This window comes from Molossus molossus, unplaced genomic scaffold (genome assembly GCF_014108415.1).
Source record: "Molossus molossus isolate mMolMol1 unplaced genomic scaffold, mMolMol1.p scaffold_m16_p_13, whole genome shotgun sequence".
Lineage (NCBI taxonomy): Eukaryota > Metazoa > Chordata > Mammalia > Chiroptera > Molossidae > Molossus > Molossus molossus.
This window is the reverse complement of record NW_023425348.1, coordinates 14,278,014-14,293,782: the sequence shown is the minus strand read 5'-3', so window position 1 is coordinate 14,293,782 and position 15,769 is coordinate 14,278,014. Positions and strand designations below refer to the sequence as shown.

At 38.7% G+C, this 15,769-nt stretch overlaps 1 protein-coding gene across 2 annotated transcripts in view; it reads right to left on the bottom strand.

Annotated features, from left to right (window-relative positions):
* Positions 1–15,282, bottom strand: part of ELMOD1 (ELMO domain containing 1) — a 118,146-nt gene extending 102,864 nt beyond the window's left edge. Inside the window, exon 1 of one of the 2 annotated variants that reach the window (XM_036258662.1) lies at positions 15,119–15,282. The gene's annotated coding sequence lies outside the window, so the exon portion shown is untranslated. Of the gene's footprint in view, positions 1–14,551; positions 14,605–15,118 lie in introns of those variants that run through there. The other variant, XM_036258663.1, reaches the window with a different exon arrangement.
* Between the last annotated feature and the right edge of the window lie 487 nt (positions 15,283–15,769).

The window sequence follows — 15,769 nt, the reverse complement described above, 5'->3', positions numbered from 1 at the left end:
ATTGAATATTGGGGTCCATTATACTCTTCTGTCTACTTTTGCATATATTTGAAATTTTAAAAAAATTACCAAAAAAAGATGCCATCCACAAATTTGATAATCACTATAAGCATACTAGGCATTTTTATAGCCAGGCAAAGCCATAATGATTAGCATCAGAATTTGTTTGTAATAGAAATTAGACATAAATCTATTATTGTTTAACAACTTTGTTGTTTAACCACAATAATAAACCAGTATTTGATATTTAATACACACTATTTCCATGACTGACTTAGTTCTCATAGGGTCTTTTTATTTTTATTTTTTCCTTTTATTTATTTTAGAGAGAGAGAAAGGGAGGAGAGAGAGAGAGAAAGAGAAACATCAGTGAGAGAGAACATCGACTGGCCACCTCCTGCATGTCTCCCACAGGAGATTGGGCCCACAACCTGGGCATGTGCCCTGACCGGGAATTGAACTGGTGACCTCTTGGTGTATCGGTAGATGCTCAACTACGGAGCCTCACCAGCCAGCATCTTAGGGACTTTTTATTTATTTTATTTTATTCCCCTCCAGACACCCTCCACCATAGCCTCCCCTTCAAGCATTCTTGTCTATGTCCATTGGTTACACATACATGCATGTAAGTTATTTGATTTATCTCATCCCTCCCTCTGTGCCCCTCCCCTGAAGTTTGTCAGTCTGAACCGTACTCCCTTCTATGTCTCTGGGTCTGTTTTGTTCATCAGCTTTTTTGTTCATTATATTCCACAAACAAGTGAGATCATGTGGTATTTGTCTTCCTCTGACTGGCTTATTTTGCTTTGCATGATACTCTTCAGGTCTCTCCACGTCATCTCAAAGGATACGAGATATTTCATTCTTACAGCTGCATAATGTTCCATTGTGTATATGTACCACCGCTTTTTTATTGACTCATCTACTGATGGACATTGGGCTTTTTCCATGTCTTAGCAATTGTAAATAGTGCTGCTATGAACATAGGGGTACACATAGTCTTTCTGATTGGTGTTTAAGGCTTCTTAGGATATATTCCTAGAAGTGGATCACTAGGTCAAATGGAAGGTCAATTTTTAATTTTTTGAGGTAACACCATATTGTTTTCCATAGTGGCTGCACCAGCCTGCATTCCTACAAGCAATGTACTAGAGTTCCCTTTTTCTCCATACCCTTACCAGCACTTCTTGTTTGATAATTTGTTGATGGCAGCTATTCTGGCAGGCATGAGGTGATACCTCATTGTTGTTTTAATTTGCATCTCTCTGATGATTAGTGCTGTTGAGCATTTTTTCATATGTCTCTTAACCATTTGCATGTCCTGTTTGGAAAGGTATCTTTTTAGGTCCTCTGCCCATTTTTTAATTGGGCAATTGGGTCTTCCTTTTCTTGAGTTGTATGGGTACTCTACATATTTTGGAAATTAGCCCCTTATCGTATGTATTGTTGGCAATTATGCTCTCCCATATAGTGGGTTCCCTTTCCATTATGATGGTTTTTTCTTTTACTGTGCAGAAGCATTTTAGTTTGATGTAGTCCCATGTATTAATATTTTCCTTTGTTTCTCTTGCCTTGGGTGTTGTATCAGTTAAAATTCTGCTGCGTGTGATGTCTAAAATTTTGTTGCCTACATTTTCTTTTATGATTTTTATGGATTCACAAGTCACATTTAAATCTTTTATCCATTTTGAGTTTATTCTTGTGTATGGTGTAAGTTGGTCTAGTTTTATTTTTTTGCACGTAGCTGTCCAATATTCCCAACACCATTTATTTTATTTTATTTATTTTTTTATCCTCACTGGAGGACATTTTTTTGTTCAGACAGAATGGGAAGGAGAGAGAGGAAGGAAGAGAGAGAGAGAGAGAGAGAGAGAGAGAGAGAGAGAGAGAGAGAGAGAGAGAAATATCGACGTAAAGGGACACACACATTGAGTGGCTGCCTCCCACACAACCCAACCAGGGCAGGGGACAAACTGCAACCGAGGTACATGCCCTTAGCAGGAACTGAATGCAAAACTCTCTGGACCGCAGGCTGACACTCTAACTGCTAAGCTAAACTGGCCAGGGCCCAACACCATTTATTAAAGAGGCTGTCTTTACTCCATTGTATGCTCTTGCCATCTTTGTCAAATATAAATTGAGCATAATATCTTGGGTCAATTTCTGGGTTCTCTGCTCTGTTCCATTGATCTCTATGCCTGTTCTTGTGCCAGTACCAGGCTGTTTTGATTACAGTGGCTTTGTAGTATAACCTGAAATCTGGTAATGTGATCTCTCCAACTTTGTTCTTCTTTTTCAAGATTGCTGTGGCTATTCAGGGTCTTTCTTTTTTTTTTTTTATCCTCACCTGAGGATATTTTTTCATTTTTTGTTCACATAGAATGGGAGGGAGAGGAAGAGAGAGAGAGAGAAACATCAACATGAAAGGTACACATTGAGTTGCTGCCACCCACACCGGGGACAAACTGCAACCGAGATACGTGCCCTTAGCGGGAACCGAACCCAGGTCTCTCTAGACCACAGGCCGACGTTCTACCCGCTGAGCCAAACTGGCCAGGGCTATTCAGAGTCTTTTTAGATTCCATATAAACTTTTGAAGTTTTTGTTCTAGTTCTGTGAAATATATTGTTGGCATTTTTAATTTTTTTTATATGCCCCTAGCGAGAACCAATCCTGGGACTCTTTGGTCCACAGGTCGATACTCCAACTGCTGAGCCAAACTGACCAGGGCTATTGTTGGTATTTTAATGGGGATTACATTGAATCTATTGATTGCTTCGGGTAGTATGGACATTTTAATGATGTCAGTTCTTCCAATCCATGAACAAGGTATAGGCTTCCATCTTAATTCTTTTGCCACAATGATAAATGGGATTGTATTTTAGTTTCTCTTTCTGTGAGTTCATTATTGGTGTATAAGAATGCCATTGATTCCTTGATGTTAATTTTGTATCCTGCTGCTTTGCCAAATTCATTTATTAAATCTAATAAATTTTTGATGGAGTGTTTAGGGTTTTCTATGTACAATATCATGTCATCTGCAAATAATGACAGTTGCACTTCTTCCTTTCCAATTTGGATCCCTTTTATTTTTTCTTCATGTCTAATTGCTGTGGCTAAGACTTCCAGTACTATGTTAAATAAGAGTGGCAAAAGTAGGCACCCCTGTCTTGTTCCTGTTCTTAAGGGAAATGCTTTTAGTTTTTGCCCATTGAGTATGATGTTGGCTGTAGGTTTTTCATATATGGCCTTTATTTTGTCAAGATATAATTCTTCTATCCCTACATTGCTGAACAGTTTTTATCAGAAATGGGTGCTCCCCCTGGCCAGTTTGGCTCAGTGGTTTAAGCATTGGCCTGTGGACCAGAGAGTCCTGGGTGTGGTTCCCGCTAGGGGCATGTACCAAAAAAAAAAAAAAGAAAGAAAGAAAGAAAAGAAAGAAAAGAAAAGAAAAGAAAAGAAAAGAAAAGAAAAGAAAAGAAAAGAAAAGAAAAGAAAAGAAAAGAAAAGAAAAGAAAAGAAAAGAAAAGGGTGCTGGATTTTGTCTAATGCTTTTTCAGCATCTATTGATATGATGATATGGTTTTTATCCTTTTTTTTTGTTAATGTGGTATTTCGCGTTTATTGATTTGTTAATATTGTACCAGACTTGCATCCCTGGAATAAATCCCACTTGGTCATGGTGAATAATTTTTTTGATGTATTGTTGGATTCAATTTGCTAATATTTTGTTAAGGATTTTGACATCTATGTTCATCAGGGATACTGGCCTGTAGTTTTCTTTCTTTGTAGTGTCTTTATCTGGTTTTGGAATTAGAATTATTCTGAGTTTAGAAGTCTTCCTTCTTCTTGAATTTTTTGGAATAGTTTGAGAAGAATGGGTGTTTGTTTTTCTTTGAATATTTTGTAGAGCTGCCCTGTGAAGGTGTCTGGGCCTGAGCTTTTGTTTTCTGGGAGAGTCTTGATTACATCTTTAGTTTTCTTAGTTGTTATCAGTCTATTCAAGTTTTCTATCTCTTCCTGCATCAGTTTTGGGAGACTATGTGTTTCTAGAAATTTGTCCATTTTGCCTAGATTGTCCAATTTTTGGTGTATAATTGTTCATAGTATTTGTTAATAATCCTTTGTATTTCTGTGGTGTTAGTTGTTACCTCTACTCTTTCATTTCTGATTTTGTTTATTTCTGTCCTCTTTTTTTGTTTCTTGGTGTGTCTAGCTAAAGGTCCATCAATCTAGTTTATTTTTTCAAAGAACCAGCTCTTTGTTTTATTAATCTTTTGAATGTTTTTTTTCAGTCTCTATGTTGTTTATTTGTGCTCTGATCTTTACTATATTTTTTCTTCTACTTGCTCTGGGGTTTTCTTTTTGCTTGCTTTCTAATCCTTTAAGTTGTGATGTTAGATAGTCAGTTAGAAATTTTTCTTGTTTCCTGAGGTAGGCCTGTAGTGCTATGAACTTCCCTCTCAGGACTGCTTTTGCTTCATCCCATAGATTTTGTGTTGTTGTGTGGTAACTTTCATTGATTTCCAGGAAGTTTTTAATTTCTTCCTTGATCTCTTTTGTAATCCATTCATTGTTTAATAACATGCTATTTAGCCTCCATGTGTTTAAATGTTTTTGTTGTAATTTATTTCTACTTTCATGCCATTACGATCTGAGAAGATGCTTGATACGATTTTCATTTTCTTGAACTTCTAGAGACTTAGTTTGTGTCCTAACATGTGGTCTATCTTTGAGAATGTCCCATTTGCACTTGAGAAGAATGTGAATTCTGCCGTTTTGGGGTGTAATTCTCTGTAGATGTGTATTAAATCCTCTTGATCTGGTGCGTCATTTAGAGTCTCTGTATCCTTAATTTTTTGTCTAGGAGATCTATCCAGTGATGTCAGTGGGGTGTTGAAATCCCCTTCTATGATTGTATTGCTGTCAACTTCTCCCTTGTAGTCCTCCAGAAGGTTTTAAATATCTTTTGGTGCATATATGTTTACCAAGGTTATATCTTTTTGTTGGATAGATAGATCCTTTCAATATTATGTAGTGTGGCCTTCTTTGTCTCTAGTTATGGCCTTCATTTTGAAGTTTATTTTATTGGATATGACTATTGCTACTCCAGGTCTTTTTTCCTTTCAGTTTTCTGGGAAGATTTTTTTTTTTATCCTTTTACTTTCAACCTATGTAAGTCTTTTGTTGTGAGGTGGGTCTCTTGTAAACAACATATATATGAGTCATACTTTCTTGTCCAATTAGCTACTCTGTGTCTTTTGATTGGAGAGTTCAATCCATTTACATTTAAGCTTATTATTGATATGTACTTATTTATTGTCATTTTGGTTAATTGTAGTTATATTTTTCTTCCTACTTCTACTAGTTACAGCAGTCCTTTTAACATTTCTTGCAGTGCTGGATAGATGCTAACATATTTCCTGAGCCTTTTTTTTTGTTTTGACTGGGAAGCTCTTTATTTGGCCTTCTAGTTTGAATGATAGCCTTGCTGGATACAGTAGTCTTGGATTCAGATCCCTGTTTTTCATTACCTTGATTCCTTCATGCCATTCCCTTCTGGCCTGTAGTGTTTTTTTGTTTGTTTTTTTGTTTGTTTGTTTGTTTGTTTTTATACCCACCCAAGGACATTTTTTGCATTTACCTTCAGATAGAGGGGAAGAAAGAGAAGAAGGGAGAGAGAGAGAAATATTGATGTGAAACAAATCAAGTGGTTGCCATTCACACGACCCCAAGAAGGGCCAGGGACAAACTGCAACTGAGGTACGTGCCCTTAGTGGGAACCAAACCCAGAACTCTAACCATGGGCTGACACTCTAACCACCGAGCAAAACTGGCCAGGGCTAGTGTTTCTGTTGAGAAGTCAGCTGATAGCTTTATGGGAGTTCCTTTGTAGGTAACCTGTTGCTGCCATTAGGATTCTCTCTTTGTCTTTAATGTTTGACATTTTAATTATTATGTGTCTTGGTGTGGGTTTGTTTGGGGCTCTTTGTACTTCTTATACTTGTATGCCTTTTTCCTTCACCAAGTTAGGGAAGTTTTCTGTCACTGTTTCTTCAACTATATTCTCTAACCCTTGCTCATTTACTTCTCTTTTTGGAATTCTTATGGTGCAGATATTGTTGTGTTTCCAGCTGTCCCACAGTTCTCTTAGGCTGTCTTCCTGTTTTTTAATTGATTTTTCCTTTTGGTTGTCTGATTGGGTGATTTTGTTTACCCTGTCTTCTAACTGATCCTAGCCTTGGCCTCCTTCCAATGTGTTATTTATTTCTGCTATATCATTCTTCATTTCCAATTAGTTGGTTTTCAATGCTTCTATATCTTTACTCATGCTGTTGAGCGTCCTCATGATTATTACTCTGAACTCTATATTTGATACTTTGCTCCATTCTCTTTCATTTATTTCGTCTTCTGTTGAATTATCTTGTTTTTTCATTTGGGATTTGTTTCTTTGTTTCACCATTTTGGCTGTCTCAGTGGGTTTTGGAGCATTTCCAATTTTCCCTGTGGTTGCTGGTGTTCTGCTGGTTGTGGCTCCCTCTACTGGATTTGGATGAATGTGGGCACTTTAGGGTCTTTTTAAATGTTCTACTCTAGAGACCCAAGTATGATGTTAGGCATTGTCATTTTTTTTTAGTAATTAATTGCCAGTTTTTTTTTCTTATTGGCAAAATAAGAAATGAAATGTAATGGTGTATGTCACTGACATCTTAGATTTGGTGAAATACAGTAGCTGGGATGAGAAGAAAAAATGTCAATTAAAACATGACACACTCTAATAATGTGTTCTAATTTCATAAATGTTAAGATGAAAAATTTTGACTCTTGAAATTAATGAAAAAGTGTTTCCCCTCCAAAGTATCCTTTCTTATCCTTACACTAAATCAGTCTTTCAAATCAGGAGATCCACATAAGGATATCTGCCTACACCTTAGTTTGCCAGTGGTATTCCTACCTCTTCCTCCTTGTCTCCACAGCACTAATTTGAAAATACCAGCTTTGTGTGCCTCTCCTTCTATCCAATGCCAAGCAGAGTGACTTGTTCCAGAAATACTCAGAGAATGAATAAACATTTCCTTTTGTACTCAATAGTTCCTAGTGACTAACATGCCAACATAAGCATGGACTTGCACCCTGTACCAGTCAAGGTTTATTATCACAAAACATATAAGCAGAAACAAACTTTGTTCTAAAGGTAACCCACAGCACTTCCAGGAGGCCTAGAGAACTGGGTTTAGAGGTTACATAGTCAAAAATAACTCTTGGGCCCTGGCCGGTTTGGCTCAGCGGTTAGAGCGTCAGCCTGCGGTCCGGAGAGACCCGGGTTCGGTTCCCGCTAAGGGCACGTACCTCGGTTGCAGTTTGTCCCCGGCCCTGGTTGGTCGTGTGGGTGGCAGCCACTCGATGTGTCCCTTCACATCGATGTTTCTCTCCTCTCTCTCTGTTCCTCTCTCTCCCTCCCACTCTACCTGAACAAAGAATGGAAGAATGTCCTCGGGTGAGGATAAAAAAAAGAAAAAAGAAAAAAAATAACTCTTGGAATGGCACAGAGCAAGTTCAGTATAGACACCTTTCCTGCTGTCACCAGGTCCAGACTCAAGCTGGACCAGCACTGGTCAAGGGGTGTGGCTGACTGGAACATCTGTAGTGCAGTCTGGGCCACGGACCCATGCTTAGGATGCTAGGATGTCTGGGAAAGAAAGCATCTGGCAATTTTATATTCTATAGTGGGGAGTAGACTCTGCCTCAATATGTAGGAGAGCCCTCAACAGGGTCAAGGGGTTGAGATGGCAGTGTTCCAAAGCAATGACAAGTGTCCACTTAATACTATAAACAAATATAATTGAAAGCCAAAACAAAATGCAGAGTAATTGGTACACACAGAATACTCAGAGTGAACACGTTTACTTTTCATCTTTGTCTAATTTGATTAGGTGTACTATGCAGTCTTATTTTAGAACCTGGACACATGCCTATTTTATGGCAATTCAAATTACTTATAGTTTTGAACTAAGAACTTCAAGATCTTAGATAGTTGAAGAACACCTGGAAACAGCCTATTTAATTAACCCAGTAGTGGTCACAGAGTAGATGCATTTCTTTTAATTGATGATTAATTAATTATCTAGGGAATAAGCATTAAATAGAAAAGAATAAGGATATTTATTATAAATTAAGGAAAGGATTTAAATAGTTATATGTTACATAAATGTTACTAAGGTGAATTAGATATTGGCAGATGCATGTATAAGTGCCTGGGAGCTCAATTTAAATGGCATAATCAGATTTAGGAGGTATTTTTAAGGTTATATGAGCCAACTTACTACCCAATAAAAGCATTAATTCCTATTATATTCCTGACAGATGGCCCAAAATGCATCACCTTTAGTACAGTGTATTATATTGTTTGTTTCTGATCTTTTTTATATGGACTCTGTTCTTGTATGAATCCAATCAAAGATCGCATTAATTTCTTATGTACTGTTGGTTAATGCTCAAGCAAACTAAAATTATTATTTTTTAACAATCCAAACTGTTGTCAAGGTAGGACTTCCACTCCCTGTCATTGGGCAACTGATTTTAGAATCTAAATGAAGCCAATATATATTCTTTTAAAATTATAATCTTAGTTTTAGCCCTTGCTTTGGGCTAAGGGATATCAAGTTTAATCCTGATTGTCACCCAAATTCACTAGTACTTTGAGCTTTGCATTATCAGCAAACCTGATATATATATGATCTAAGTGTATCTGAGTGGTTAATAAAATTGTAGAAATGTTAGAGTCAAAGGAAGAGCTATGAAGCAGGCCAACAGAAACCACCTTCTATGTTGGATCCCATACCTAAGAACATTCTTTGGGTACAGTTGACCAACTCAGCTATTAGAGCATATCCCAGACCTCATTTATACATTTTACTTAGGAGCCTAATTGATAGATGTGTCCCCAGAAGGATTGTGTAGATGTAAAAATTTTATGATCCTGGCTCTATTTTAGATACTCTAGATTATCTACAATTTAAAGGAATAGTAGGAGAAATTTTTGCTGCAACATAGAACTTGTTAGTAAAGCAAATACCATAACCCAACTCTTCTGTTTTGTAACTCTTGACTTTCATGTACTGGGTTCACATATTGGGTTACAATATAAATGAGACAGAACATAAAAACAAAAATTCTATGCTAGGCATTTTAATATAGGCTTTTAAAACTATTACTAATGATGTGCATAATATACATTTTAATTAAAACAGCTTTGATAAATGTTTACCATTTTAAGAAAATGTATGATTAAACTTCTTGATTAAAAATAATTGTTTTACAGACATACAAGTCCAGGAAGCACAGAGCGTTCCAAACAAGATGAATCCAAAGAGGTACACACCAAGACACATCATCATCAAAATGCCAAAGGTTAAATACAAAGAGAGAATCTTAAAAGCAGCAAGAGAAAAGCAGTCCATTACCTACAAAGGAGTTCCCATAAGACTGTCAGCTGATTTCTCAAAAGAAACTTTGCAGGCCAGAAAGAAGTGGCAAGAGATATTCAAGGTGATAAAAAGCAATGACCTACAACCAAGATTACTCTATCCTGCAAAGCTGTCATTTAGAATCTATGTACATATCAAGAGTTTCCCAGACAAGAAAAAGTTAAAGGAATTCATCACCACCAAACCAGTATTATATGAAATGTTGAAGGGTCTTCTTAAAGGTGAAGAAGAACAAAAACATGAACAATAAAATGGCAATTAATACATATCTATCAACAATTTAATATACAAACAAAATGAGCAAGCAGAACAGAAACAGACTCATAGATAGAGAACTTTTTATTGTTTGCCAGATGGGTCAGGGCTGGGGGGATGGGTGAAAAAGATGAAGGAATTAAGAAGTACAAATTGGTTGTTGGACTGATGAACTTCAAAGGGAAGGGTGAGGGAGGGTGGGATGAAATAAACCAAAGAACTTCTATGCATACATGCATAACCGATGGATATCGACAATAGTGTGGGGAAGGCAGGAGGGGGCAGGATTGGGGAGGAAGGGCTTAATGGGGAAAAAAGGGACAAACATCTGTAATACATTCAACAATAAAGATGAGTTTTTAAGAAAAATAATTGTTTTAAGTTTCTTTCTAATTTAAATGGATTCTAAGACCAAATAAAATGTAAATGTTCTCCTGGAATATAGTCTTCAGATAATCTGGCTTCCAAATTCTGAAGGGTAGAACATTCTTATTCTATTTCTAAAGGGAAAAGGAAGAAATGTATTCGCACAATAAATTCATTCCAAAGATTGACTCACACTTAAAATATTCATAATGCCAACTGGAGATACAAGAAAAATTAGGGAACAGAGTTTATGATGTCATTGATGATATTTGCTAAACCACAAAGCAGCTGTGGGATAAATAAATTATTAGTTTAATCATGAATGAGAACTTCAAAACATACAGCAGCTTTTAACCATGTACTTGTACAAGGGAAATAGGAAGGGGAGTTACAGCCGATGAAATAAACTCTTATACCAAACATTCTAATTAACCAAGTACTAATCTCAATAATTAAAATGGAAACTACATTTAAAAGCTATGTAAAGACTTTGAATCTTCAGGTATTCACTTGCTTTAGACTGATTTTTAAAAGAGCTTAATGAGCTCTCCTGAGGCATTTACAATCATCTTGCTTGGTATTAAAAAAGCAAAAAAAAAAAAAAATCCTATATAGAAAATTGTTAATTATTTCTGCGGCATCTGAAACATCATAGAGAGTACATAGACAACATGCAAATTGTCTAATTTCATTAAGAATAAAGTGGTAACAATTAGTGTTTATTTTATAGACATAGAGGATTGGAGTGGGCAAACTATTCTTTTTTAAAATGTGCATATCTTTCATTTTAACAGCACAGAAACCGATCTATAATAAAACTTGCTCTTGGTTAGTGTAAGTGAGCTAAAGTGTTAGAAGTTCCTGGGATGTGAGAACATACTATCTTCAGAATCTTTAAATTCAGCTTATTTACTGAGGACTTAGAATGTAAATTGAGCACACAATTTCAGTTAAAGCTCTCTCTGGGTGATAGTCCATAAGCTGTCGTTAAAGATCACTCAAGTAAGCCTTTCTTTAATAAGCCATATCCAGGTGAAATCTCATTGAAAATAAAACCTATGGTGTAATTGCCTTGAAATTTTAACATCAATATGTTGCTAAAATTTTTTATCTCATATACTACCAGAATAATATTTTTCTCATGTACTACCAGAATATTACCAGTATTACCAGAATTATAAGGCAGAATGTTTGGCAGACTATAAAGAGGATCAGTACTAATACCTGAAATAGAATTGTTTTCTACTCTGATTTAAAGGATAATCATTTGATAAGAGAGATTCTAATTAACTACTTCATTATACTTTTTAGCACAGAGTAATTCTCATGATTTCAAGAACTTATTGTACAATATGAAGTGAAAATTTACATATGGACACTCAACTATATGAGATTCTTCTGAAGATGGTCCCTAAGACAAATAGATCTGTTGACAGAGTGTAATCTAGAATGGTATTTTATTTTTATTTGCTTGCTATTGGCAAACTGGAATCTTCAAGAAATGAGGAACTATTCTCTACATGGACTGCACTAGTTTGAACTTCAACTTGCCTGGAAACTTCCTATGCTAATCAGAAGTGAAAGGATCTGCTGGGTCTACAAAGACATAAATGTAAATGGTGAACAATTTTTTTGGAATTAATTGCATTTGCAGCATTCTGAGTAGGTTCTCTCTAGTACTATAAGCATATGGTCATTTTCATGTAGTGCTATATCTGTAAAATCTGCATTCTTTCCATCATCAGAATCTGCTTCCTTAAGGATAGCTGGACCAAATCAGAAGGTGATTGCAATTTCATATCTTTTTCTATTTGAAGCAATGGGTTTGCTAAAACCAAAACATCTGCTTATTTTATTTCAGAAATATATGCCATAAGCAACTGAATATTGGTCAGCATCTCAAATATTACATTTAATTATCTACTTTTATATAAAAGTAGTCAAACTTTAAAATACTATATTCCAGTATTGTTTGACCTTTTACCCGAGAAAACCAGGATGGCAGCAGAATCCTAAAGGAAAACTTTGGGTACTAGTCAAAGGTTAGAACTTTTTTTAAACTGCAATGAGATGCATTCGTTCAAGTACCATTTACCAATCCCCACACTTGTCTCTTTTCATTTCCCTGTTCAACTATTCAATCTTTCTTTTAGCATCCCCTCCTACTTCCCTCATTCTCAGCAGGCCACTCTGCCATCTAACTGAGGCCATCAGGTAAAATCCAGCTCTGCACCATGAAATATGAATTAATTTTCCCCCCTCTTTTCCTCCCTGGATAAGACCTCACTTTCTTATTCAAGGTCAGACCTGTCAAAAGCTGCCCAGCTGAATTCAGTGTCCCTCGCAGGCTCCCATGGACCCCACAGACATGATGTAGACCCCCTCCCTTTTCCTACTCATCTTTGTATCTTTGGCACCTCTCATGAAGCCTAGCAAGCAGAGGTACTTGGTACTCAAGAAAGATATGTTGAACTGAAATTACTTACTTCTAAGCATGAGCAATTTTCAATAGTTTGAACTGGAACCAAGCTTGTCCCAGATTGCAAAACAGCATATTATTTCTGCTCCACTTTATACTTCAACCCTTACGTGACCCAAAAAAGAGAAATGAGAAATTTCCACTGTCTATAGTTACCAGGTAAAATACAGGCTACCCATTCCAAATTGAATTTTAGATAAACAATAAATGATTTTTTAGCATAAGCAAGTCCAAATAGTGCATGACATACTTATACAAAAATCAATTATGTATTGCTTATCTGAAATTCAAAGTTAACTGGCAACCTGTATTTTTGTTTGCTAAATATCACAACTCTACCAGTAACTCTAAAAACTCTCAGAGGACTCAAGGAACACTGTTTTAGAGCTTCTGGCAGTTTGCACCCAAGCTCTGCAAACTTCTCAGTTGGCCAGATTTTATGTCTGTGAATACAGCTAGGTATCTCTCTGAGCATCTCAGTCACATCTTTCAGAACAAGTTATTCATTATGTGAAATTTTCACTTATTTTGCTATTTCATAGAATTCCATTCACTATCAATAATTTTAGCAAAAAGAATACTGCAATGCTGTTCAATATCTCTTGGAAAGCTGATAGTCATAGAGTTATTACTATGCCTGAGTTAAGCCCTGGCTACATGAATTAATAATTAGTGATTAACCATTTTTGAAAAATTTATATTTTTAATTAAACCAGAAAAGCACAATAAGGAAAATAGACAAGTCTTTCATTTTGGAATTTCCTTTCTTCATTAATCAACCACAGGGAGACATACAGTTCTCACTAACAGGCTGGGGAGAAGCAGCCTAGGAAGCAGAAGTGGAGCCTGTGATGTAACTGCAACCCCTCTTTGTTGGAAAAGCCACCCCTAAATGTGAAACATCTGTCCATCCAAGTGCTTCAGCTTGACTGTGTACTGGCTAGCAAGAGGAAAAGGTTGCCTCTTTTAGAATCTTGTAAATTTTGGAGGCTTGAAATCTTGGTCAACAGAGGAATACCTCATAGGTTGTTCAGAGACACACCTGTCTCACCAACGGAGAAAAAAGCAAGTTTCTTCTGCAAAGGAGTATCATTTTAGAGCAAAAACTGCTGTGCGTATTGGTTTACTGATTAATGGTGATGGTACAATGGAAATTATACCCAAAGTGAAAGGACACATGCCCTACAGCTTGTCCCAATCCCGAAAGTTCCCTATATTAATGCGTTCTTCTTTCAGTGTTCTTGACAGTGATTACTGAAAACACACTATTTCTCATTCCCATGAAAGAATTGAGAAAGAAATGCCTCCCAAAGCAGAGGGATACAAGAGTGTGCCTTCCTCAAATTTCAACTAGACTAGTTTCAGAGCTGACTTCTAGGGAGACAATAACTAAGTCCGTTGTAACTACCTGGTGCCCTAAATTGATAATGAATTAAGAGGTTTATCCCAACACAAGCACACTACTTGCTTTCCACCATATTGGCAGCTCCAGTTAAGGACGGTTGTCAGGCTACCGCACACACTGCAGAGATGCAGAACAATGTCTGGATGCCTGCCCAAAATTGGTCTCTCCAAATGACAGACTCAATTTACGTTTCCAACTTAAAGCTCACAGAGGGTTAGTAGCGCCTTTGCCTAGTTGGTATGGGAAAGGGATGAAATTTGGAAAGCTCAAAGCACGCGGCTTCCACCTGTCTGTAAAAGAGAAAGGCTGACAAACATATTCATTAAACTTGATCTGAAGCTAGCGAGCCTGCGAGATCTTTCCTGAAATATTCATAAGGCGTGTTACCGGACTCGCCACTTAGAGGTTGAACAGAGAAACACAGTGAGTAGGAGCAGCCCCCATCCACACTTGGACAAAAAGGCGCTCACAACACCACATCCCACCACCACACTCCACTACTCTGCTTTTATCAGCTCTTAACAGCAGTCGCTTCCCCGTCAGCCTGTTCAATACTACCTGCCCAGGAAAGAGAGATGCTCGAATTAGTGAGGAATTTCCCAGCAGTTAGTGGAGGAACCGCGCTCTGGCTCCCAGGCAGCACCTCCGTGTTGGCAGCGCGGATGACCCCTAGCCCTGCGGCTCGCCAACCCTCAGCCCCGCACTGCCCCAAGGGCCGCGGGGCAGGGGAACTCTAGGGCCCGGACCAGGCCTCCCTTCCTCCCATTTTGGCCTGTTCCGGGAATGCCTCCTTCAGAGCCCTGGGCGTTCAGTTGCTAGGTGACCTGCGGGGGGGTGGGGGGGGGGCAAGATACAAACATCTTCTGGCGCCAACCTGCAGCTCCGCGGGTGTTAAATTTAGAGACTGGGTGGGAGGAATTACAGTCCTAGGTGACCCCGAAGCCCCTGCTCTGAGAGAGTGTGCACTTTCATTCAAATCCCCTCTCTGTCCGCAACCATACATTTCTGCTGCGCCCCAAACGCAGCGCAGCTAGCACGGTGCCTCGCGTCCTCTCCTCTCTCCACCCCAAGGACATTTTCCCCTCGACCCTCAGCTACTCCAGGGTCGGTCCCAGGCTCTGCTACCTGGATTCCGAAGGCAGCAGAAAACTCAGCAGGTCCTGGTTCATGGCAGTCACGTCTCCATCTCCGCCTTCCCCAGGCGCTCGGTCTGCGCGCTCCGCAACGGCGGTCGACACGGTCAGTCCCCAGTGCGGAGGACGGCCAGGGCTGGCCGCGGCTGCCGCACTGGCTGCGGGCGCGGGAGGGGCGGGGGCGGGGCTGGAATCTGGGTCGCGTGGAGGGGAGCAAGCTGTGATACACCCGGGAAGACTGCCGGGTGAGTGGCGACTACCGAAGCCGAAAGCCGGGGGAGGGTTTGCAGAGGTTTCCCTGGGAGCACAACGCGGGTGGCGACTGAGCATGCCCAGTCCCTGAGTCGGGGTGGCGGGCCCGGTGCGGAAGGGATCGCAGTCCCTGCACCGGAGTCTGGGTATAAAGGGTTAAATCTGCGGACCGGTCACTGTGGGCATAGAGAGGAGAGTTCGCAGCAGTCCAGTTTATTTGCTCTTGGGTTGACCGCCCCACCCCCGACGAGGGGGACTGAATATAGTGAACCTCAAGAGACTTGTCAGTGGGATTCCAGAAGAGTCCTGGAATGAGAGGACAAGGTGTCTTCTTCGCTCCCTCCCCAGAGAATTATACGAAAGTCAAAGTTTGTTTTTAGTGTAGCCCCAG